General features: G+C 45.1%; 1 long non-coding RNA gene across 1 annotated transcript in view; it reads left to right on the top strand.

Annotated features, from left to right (window-relative positions):
- The first annotated feature begins 8,513 nt into the window (after positions 1-8,513).
- LOC132986916 (uncharacterized) overlaps positions 8,514-9,963 on the top strand; it is a 138,900-nt gene continuing 137,450 nt past the window's right edge. Inside the window, exon 1 of the long non-coding RNA XR_009675563.1 lies at positions 8,514-8,678. This is a non-coding gene — a long non-coding RNA (uncharacterized LOC132986916). The remainder of the gene's footprint in view (positions 8,679-9,963) is intronic.

Genomic DNA, 9,963 nt, shown 5'->3' with positions numbered 1-9,963 from the left:
TCTTATTGTTTTTAAAGAGGACATATTATCCCCATCTTCCACCTTTTCAAACAGTCCCCTGTGGTCTAAATTAAACATTGGTGCTGTGCTTTGGTCAAAATATAACATGAATCAAGCACCAGAGGAGGTTTGTGACTGTAGCGAGAATAAAAATGGCAGACCTGTGCAAAAGTTTTGTTCTAGGCTGGGGGTGGAGTCCATGGGTGGAGATACCAGGGGAGGGGAGGGGACTTTTTTTTACCAGAATCCCACTGTGACATCACAAGGAGAGCATATTTGAAACTGAGCATTTTTCTCTGTGTTGTAAGACTTATGCAGACCACAAACAAAGGACTGGATGGGTTTATATCACATTTTGTGGGTCGGTAGACACTCAGGTTACCCAAATATATGTTAAAAAATACTGTAGAAGTGGATTTTTCATGTCCCCTTTAAAATCTATGTGGGGGGCGAAGGTGGTCTAGCGGTTATTCATGCCCCATGTATGGAGGCTAAAGTCCTCCAAGCATGCGGCGAGGGTTTGATTCCAGCCTGTGGCTCCTTTCCTACATGTCATACCCAACTCTCTCTCTCCCTGGTTTCCTACTCTATTCTGTCCTATCAAATAAAGGCAAAAAGCCCCAAAATACTATTAAAAATCCAGGAACATTTTCTTCATTTACTCGTATGACAAAGCAGCAGGAGTAACTTGATGGTAAATGTCTTGCCCAAGGACACATCGGACATGTTGCTGCAGGAGCTGGGGATCGAACCCCCAACCTTTCAGTTGAGAGACAACCGACTCTACCACTGCTCCACAGCCGCCCAGATCTGCAGCCATCATCACGGACTTATTGAGTTACGTTTTTTCTTGGTCACATACAGCAAATGTACCTTTTAGCGTTTAGGTGAATAGGTTCATTAATTGCACCTGTAACACAATAAAGCAGGTACCAGAGAGTGATTAAATGTAATTTGACTCCTTTGCGTGTGTATTGGAAATGTTCTGCAGACGTGCTCGGCGAGGTATTTGATGATGGATCTGTGCGTGTTGCGTCACACATTCTTCGTTTTGTTGACTCTTGCGTTGCTCTCGATTATTTGCGTTATGTTTGGCATTTGAAGGGCAGCGTGACTGTGTTCAGCCTGGAGCGTCAGAAAATTCATTTTCCAGTCCTGACCTTAAGATAGAAATGCACAACGACAATGCTCCTGACCGCACCTCACTGGAAACACAGACACACACACACACGCCTCGAGTACATTTACCAACGAGGGCGTCGAAATTTAAAGTGCGTCAATCTGGAATGACAGCTATGTTAATAATGTGTGCTATAAAAAAACTCAGTCACATTCACAGTGAGAAAACAGAACAGTGTTTTTAAAGTTACACAAGTCATTCGCTTTTCAGGAATCAGATCAGCTGTGATCCGTTTCTCCACTTGCTGCCACACAAACGATCTAAAAGGGGCGGGATTATCCTCTGTGGTCATTTACAGTTCAACATTAAACCTCGTGAGGATGTTGTTTTAGACAGTGACAAACACTACTGAAGTAATTTATTTACAGGGGAAATGATCAAAGCTTGTAGATTTGAAGAATCTGTGAAGACAGTTTTGTAAAATGTGGAAACCAAAGAGAAAGAAACATCTAAAAAATATATTTTTCCGTCGTTTCCGTCTTTAGAAACTCATGTGTCGACGGGGAACACAGAGTTTTGTTCTTGTAACGTCACGCTTTGCATGAGTTTCTCTTCTGTTTGACGTCATCGTGCGACGCTGTCACTTTTGTGGACATGAGATTAGTGCGATGACAGATGTAACCAAACTAGCGCTGGGGCTAACAATGCTAACTGGACTTTTGACATGCTCACACATGAAACACAGTTACTCTCCTACTATGTTGATGAGCTCCCTTCATACAACACTGAGTATACAAGCACGGCCGCCAGTGAGACTTTGGGTGGTGGGACAACTTTAAAATGAAATGGTCATTTGCAGAAGAATGACTAGAAAATGTCGCATCTCAGGACGCAGCTGATGGCAGCTGTAACAGAGCGTTTTCACGTTTTCATGTGGATGAAGGTGTTGTGAAAACTGGGCATGTGTCGACGGGATTGGATATTAAAATCGAGGAGAGGAACCTCTGTTTTAAAAAATACCAGCCTACATGTGGAGTAGGCCTAAAGACTGACTGCTGCTCTGACTGAAGCACGAGGCCCAGGTGTGTCTCATCTCCTGATTGCCTGCACACCTGCAGCCCTGAAGACAGAAATCAAGCGCCAGTGACGCCATCAAAGCAGAGGGCTTTGTCATGGCTACTTCTCTGAGTCAAAGTACCTATCTCGAGATATCAGTAGGTACATCCTCGAGTTATTCCTCGAACTCGAAGCTCTGTCTTTGGTAAAAGAGATCTGAATGTTTTTTGCTCCATCATCTCGGTCTGAGCTGCAGAGTCACCTTGAACTTGAGAGTTATATCAAGGATCGTTTGACCAGTCGACGCACATGTTTTTCTGCTGAACGTTACTCATTTAGTGATGTCATTTTGGTCTGCTTGGATCTGTTCTTTGTTATCAGTGTGGAGCTTTTTGTGCTGCTGTCTTGGCCTGGACTCCCTTGTTAAGGAGATTTTTGTATCTCAGTGGAAATGTCTCGGTTAAATAAGTAAATAAATAAATAAAGTCATCAATAACTGGAGTTTTGATCCGACAGGTTTACTAGATCTTATCCGGTAATGCAATGTTTCCCCCCCCCCCCCCCCCCCACTATCATATAGCTTTAATCGAGTTGGATTCTTTTTGAATAACCTGTCAAAAATGTCACTCTTCTCCATTATAAGATGCTTTATAAGATTTTACATTTGTAGATTTAACTGAAAAACAGTGCATCTTTTAGGTTATTGCAACCCACCTGTTTTAAGCAACTGAGTCCCTCTCCTGCTTTAAATGCGGAGAGGTTCTGAGTATGACCCTGACACCTGTCTCTGCTACCTGCCCCGTAAAGTAGGCCACGCTCCGCCTACTCGAGTGTGGAGCGGAGGTCTTTTTCTCTGAGCTCAGTGGAAAGTTTACCCCGTGACCAAGGTGTGCTGCCGTGCTGATTATGCAAACATCCCACAGCCAGCAGCAGCCTGCACACACACACACCCACCGCATGCATGCATGCATCCACCTGACTCCGGTGTGACCTCACATATGACAGGTGCCTCCGTGGATACAGCAGACCCTGAGGCTGTGTGTGTGTGTGTGTGTGTGTGTGTGTGTGTGTGTGCGTACGCATGCTCTTTGAATTGTTTTGCGGTGTTTACACATAACAGTTTGATCGTTAGAGAGCGAGCCGCGCGTCAGGGGAACTTGGAAACAGCGAGTGGTGATGTCACACAGTTATAACCAAGGAAAAAGTTGTGCAATACCTGCGTCACTCTGCACCGGGACGACAGCAGGTCTGAGCTGCGAGCCGGTCGCTCGACCTCCAAACAACATCTGTCATACGGCGCTGCTGGTTAGTCAAGGCCCAGTGACTTATACTGCAGGAGGAGGCGGAAAGCACCGGACTGTCCTGCACAGCTCGGTTATCTGATGACTGTTAGAGGCTGTTCAAGATGACCAAATATTGTGGTATGTTTGTAAAGGGAAGTAACACAACCCCACACTCAGCTGCCTTTCCTGCATCTGCAAGTGTGCACACACACACACACACACACACAAACACACACAGATCCAGTTGAGTCAGTGTGTAAAACCACTCTTTGGATCTCGTCTTACAGATTGAAGCTTGACTCACTCAGCAAAGATGTCCGACAGTGCTGTTAAGGCAGCTACACACCAAACTGACAACAAAGTACAAGCTGCGCTGAAAATCGACTGCGGCGCGTTTTGTCCGCCGCCACCGGGCCAAAGAGTTGCATGGTTCACACCAAACTAGAAGCAGCCTACTGCATATTAGTGTGTGCATTCTCCACATGCGTGAGAGCCAATACCACTCCATACCAGCAGGCGGCAGCAGTCTGACATTAGTCCCCATGGCAACGTTAATTCACCCGTTTATCGTTTTTCTGCTGAACACTTTTGTAATTACCTCGACTTAATACATTTTCCGAAGATATGGAGATGATACTGCCGTTACATGAGAAGAGACATTCTCTACATTCCTTCTTGTTTCTCTTTTCATGACCAATCACTGTGATTGGCTTAGAGCCAAACAGAGTGTTGGTCATGATGTCTTTCCCCCGACTAGGCGCTGCTGATTCTCCATGCAAAATGCCTCTGACAAGCCCCGAGCAGTATACCGACGCCGTGTTCACACTACACAGACCTTAACCACCGACTCTCTCTGACAGGCCTGGCGGTCGGCCCGGTGTGTACCCACATTGTGAATCATTGCGTCCCAGACTCTCCTGACCTCAGGGCGGTTAATGGTGACGTAATCTTTGTGATGTCTGTCACAATCACACACCGACTGTGTGACGCAAATCCTCGTTCCCTGGTCTCGTCGCTCTCTCCGGATCGCTGGACCGCCTGCTGATGTTTACCTACCTGAGTCCAATGTGGTGGTCCTGCTCGAGGTTTCTGCTGCTTACACACACAAGGCTAAAACCTTTAATTAAAGAAATGAAACAAAAGGAAATCATGACAGAAATCACTTTTCCTTTAAAGTGTAGGGATCATATCCAATGCGTCTGCACATTTTCCTGACACGTGCTGCGTTCAGGTTCATCAAAAACTTCAGCGTGTTCACTTTCCTCCATTCCCAACGAATCCAAACCGGTGTTCTTCACTTCCGGCCCCCCATGTGACTTCCGCGCCTCATCGGGATCACATGACTGCAAACAAGCTATGAAGTCAATTCAAGGATAAAAACATATTTTTGACTTCTTTTTTTAAACTCTCGACAGACATGGAGTCTCTAAGTTTCCTGGACGATCTGTTACAGAGACAAGAACCCCAATATGAGGAACAAGTACATATATGACAGGGCACCGGGTGGCCTAGTGGTTATGTTGTGCGCTCCATGTATAGGGGTTGTTTTGCTCGTCGCAGCGGCCGTGGGTTCCAGTCCGACCTCGGCCCTGTATGTCGTCCCTCTCTCTCTCCTCCCAACATTTCCTGTCTCTCTTCAATATCCTTAAAAAACAAAAAACATTTCAAACAGCCTTTCACCTTTTAGATACTTGCTTCTATGAATTTAAGACTGCATAAAAACAGATTGGAGTTTCACAAACTGAATCAAATTTACTGGCCAGGTGTGTTCGTGCACAAATCCAGGAATTTGACGCCTGTTTTACAAACACAAGAACAGACGTCTGCTTTAAAAAATAAAAAAAAAGAGCAGTATGTTCAGTAAACTGCTCCGTGCACTGGTTTCAGTCACATCCGTTTGGCCTGCTGGAGTTTCCCTCAGAGTCCAGGTGATGCAGCACCTGTCAGGTCAGGATGAACGTTATGACTTTATGACTTCAACAAACAAGAAATCAAATCCACCCTGTTTTCCTCACCGTTCTGTTTTAAACCTGAACTCGTGTCATGATTCTTTATCATCTGCATCCCTCATTTCCAGAGCTGCAACCTTTCCCCTGGTTCATCTCCTTTTATACATTCATGGCATCAAACTGTGACTAAACGGTGCGACTGTTTTAAATTAGCATCATGAGCCATCAGACTGCGGCTCCTCGATGGACCGCTGTGTGCTGATGGATGACTGTCAGAAGAGTCACAGTGACTCAAACACAACAACAGTTTTAAACACGCTGGACGCCGGCCCAGACGACCAGTTGTGTTCGCCATCTGCTTTATTATTTTTGTTTCTGCAGAGGACGACACTGAAATGATTTGCTTTTATAATGATGATGGGACTCATTTCACAGCTCGTGGAGACACACTCACTGGAGGAGTGGAGGGCTTCATGTGGACATGATGGAGGACTGGATTTGTGGACACTGCCCCCATGTGGCTCCAAAACGACACACAGGGAGCAGAGGAGAGGGTTTCAGCATCCATATTTCCCTCTCAACAAAAGACAAACACTAGATTTATCCATGTAAAATCAAACTTCACAATCATCCAACTTAAATGTTTAAAATATGAGAGAGAAAAGATTAGCGGCACGTTGCAAAAACAGACTTTCACCTCACAGAGAGGGAAATGTCTGACTGTTAAAGGAGCGGTGCAGGGCGGGGCGGGGGGGGATCAGAAAACAACACTCACATGTACAGGACATCAGCTAAGAAACAAGGCAAACTATTAGCCCACAGGGGGCGCCAAAATCAACACAAAATGAAAGTTCCTCAGTTTTAAAGGTGTAACATGTAACATATTTAGTTGAGTACTTACATTACCTCACATTATCGTTGCCATGGAAACACCAGATGTTACGTCAAAGACCGGTAGGTTTAAGTGGAGAAAAAAGATGAGTGGAACTATAAAAGCCATGGTGTAGTAATTTCCTCCAGATCCACTTTTTAAGATTTTGGTTGAAATTGTCTTTAGGTCCTGACAGAAATTAATAACTCATGTTCTCTGAAAAAGGAACCAAGAAAATCCGTCATCTGTATCAGTTGTAAGCCTGTAAAAACTTTGACCAATGTCTGCCAGGAGGTACCAATCTGATGAACCAATCAGACGCCTCCCTGTCTCCCTGCTCGCTCTCTACCTCTTGCGTGCTCTAGCTCACACTCAAAGCTCGTCACAGATGACTTTAGGAGTTTATACTGTGAGTTTACTTACCGCTGAATGAGACATGAGACGACGTAGTTTCTACACAATGCAAGAGATGAGCTGAGGTCCAATTCTGGAGAAACGGCGCTCGTGCATGTAAGTGAGGGGGCGTGGCTTTAGAGGGAGCACAGAGGGGATGGGGTGGGTGCAGACGGGGCACTGAGGGAATGCTACTTTCAAAATCATGCTAGTTTTCCAAAATTACAAACCCTGCCTTTTAACAGCTTACTTATTAATCTTTAATTAATAGAGGAGTGAATGGAAACATGCAGCGTTCTTGTGGGGTAAAAGAGCATTTTGAAAAAAGGTCAGAATATAAAGCATAAACTAATCTTAATAATCTCACCTTTCTTTTAATCACACTGAAACATGTCTGTTCTCCACCTGACTGTAAGAAAGCTGCAGGCATGAAGACGTGTTGATTCACACCACCCCGTCCTTCTCCACACACACACACACACACACAAAAAGAAAAGACAACTTCATGTGACAGGAAACAAAAACAGGATTTATCACTCTCACAGGTGGCACACTCGACATCCTTCTGGAGGTTAGTGGAAAACTTCAAGACGTATTTATTAAATTCTCTGTTTCTTCCTGTGAAATATCAGAACATGAGGTTGAATCGGTGGGTGGTGAGTTCATCTCTGAATCATGGTTTAAAAATGTTCAGGGGGGAAATTATTCAGCTGCTCATTCTGCGGTTGTGGTTTCCCCCGGTGAGACATCTTCTGTTATTACCACATATTAATATCCTAAGATTAACAATAACATCTTCTTACTCTCACAGAACTGAAACATCACAATCTGACTTTGTTCAATCATATTGTTGCCGATGATGAATGATGGACAGGATCATTTGTGTCTTTGATGAAAACATGAAAAATCTGTTCTGACAGCTTTGTGAGTCATCAGCGTTTAACACTGTCCATAAATACGCTGCAGAAAAAAGGATTATCAGAATATAAACTGTCAATAATCTCCATTAATATTCTCTAACACAGCTCTGCACAGTGACTGACACATCCACAGTTTTTTAACACGTTTGCATCGCTTTAAGGCTGGGTTGGTCATTTTGAAAAACTAACATGATTTTGAAAGTAGCATTCCCTCAGTGCTCCGTCTACACCCGTCCCTTCTGCTCAGAAAGGCATCTTCAGTTCTAAACTAAGAAGTGGACAGAGACCAAAGGTGCCAACTAAAGCCTCGCTCACACTGTCTGATTTTTCCCCGATTGCATAAAACTCAAGGCATGTCAGCTCACACTGTACGACTGAATCGTTTACGTCGCCCGACCAGACCTTGAGATTGGCGTGCTCACACTGTACGACCCGATTGTCGTAAAAGTGCTGCACTGATGATCTGTACAGAAAAGTAAAAAAATAAAAAAAGCCGGGTTGTGTCCTGCCGCTGGTCGCCATGACTACATTCCTCCCTTGTCTCTCGTGATTATATTGTAGTCACACACAACTTCTGCCGGACCCTTTTCATGACGTAATCGTCAAGATTTTAAATTCTAAAAATTAAATTTTATATATATATATATATATATTAATTATATGTTTGAAATAAATCGTTAAGATTGGATCTTTGTACCGCTCACACTACAAGATAATCTGAGCAGATAATCGGGTCCGAGCAGCCTTGAGTCGGGAGCGACCCTGCGATTGTCGGGAAGGAAGAATCAGAGCTCAAATCGGCCCGATTATCCTGCAGTGTGAGCCAGGCTTAAGGGACCGTAATGTATATGTGATGTACTGATGAGTAGGGTGTAGGGGCATAACTGGGATGAGGAGTGTGTGCTTTGTAATACATAATGTTCTTTATTCACTTGTCGCTCCTGAGTGAAATGTTGTTTGCAAAATGAAAATCTAATCCTGATCTGAGATAGCCAGGATTCAAACCCGGGTCAACTGCATACGTCGCTGATGAAGCAGCGGGAGAAACTTGGGGTTAGGTGTCTTGCCCAAGGACACATCGGACATGTGGCTGCAGGAGCTGAGGATCGAACCCCCTACCTCAGGTTAGGAGATGACCGATTCTACCAGCTGAGCCCCAGCCGCCCCAAGGCTGCTCTGCTCACCACGATACCACCATCATGTGCTGCAGTGTCGTGTTGTCACTTTTTATATATCTGTAAGACCTCTACCTGCACAACATGGAGCCTAACGATCTCCTCCTGAACCTTCGACTCTGCTCTCACCTACACACGCTAACAGGAAGTGATCCTTTGTAATAAGCATTTTAACTTTACACACACACACACACACACACACACACAAAATCAAAAGACTCTCATCAAGTTTAACCAGGATGCTTCCTGTGACTCACGGCTCCAAACATCCGGACTCATCTGAGAGGAATCTGGAGACACGGAGAGACTGAAGCTGGCAAACAGGAGGAGGAGGAGGAGGGGGAGGAGGAGGAGGAGGAGGAGGAGGAGAAAGATGAGGAAGAGGAGGAGGAGGAGGAGGAGGAAGAGGAGGAGGAGGAGAAAGATGAGGAAGAGGAGGATGAGGAGGAGAAAGATGAGGAGGAGGAGGAGGAGGAAGAGGAGGAGGAGGAGGAGAAAGATGAGGAAGAGGAGGAGGAGAAAGATGAGGAAGAGGAGGAGGAGGAGGAGGAGAAAGATGAGGAGGAGGAGGAGGAGGAGGAGAAAGATGAGGAAGAGGAGGAGGAGGAGAAGGAGGAGGAGGAGGAGGAAGAGGAGGAGGAGGAGAAAGATGAGGAAGAGGAGGAGGAGGAGGAAGATGAGGAGGAGGAGGAGAAAGATGAGGAAGAGGAGGAGAAGGAGAAAGATGAGGATGAGGAGGAGGAGGAAGAGGGGAGGAAGAAGAGGAGGAGGAGAAAGAGGAGGAAGAGGAGGAGGAGAAAGATGAGGATGAGGAGGAGGATGAGGAGGAGGAGGAGGAAGAGGAGGAGAAGGAGGAGGAGGAGGAGAAGCAGGAAGGAACTGAACTGAATGAGGAGTTTAAAGTGAGCTAAACATCAGGAGCACATGTCTCCTCTGGTCACACAGCAGGTCTGTGGTGTCCCACATTCACCTGTTTATTCAGGTTGACTTCTCAGCCTGACTCAGACGATGTGCGTCTTTAAGTCTGACTGTATTTTGTACATTACTGAGTAATTTCAAGTTACTACTGTACTGAAGCAAACCTTTAAAGTACTCGTATTTGATCAAAACTGGAGGGAAACACACAAAGTCAGGAAGTAGCACTAGACTTGATACACAGGGACAAGAACTACAAAGTAAAACAGGAAACAGTCAAA

Source organism: Labrus mixtus, chromosome 13, assembly GCF_963584025.1.
Source record: "Labrus mixtus chromosome 13, fLabMix1.1, whole genome shotgun sequence".
NCBI classification, from domain to species: domain Eukaryota; kingdom Metazoa; phylum Chordata; class Actinopteri; order Labriformes; family Labridae; genus Labrus; species Labrus mixtus.
Note: the sequence above shows the minus strand (reverse complement) of the source record. Positions and strands in the feature narration are given on the sequence as shown.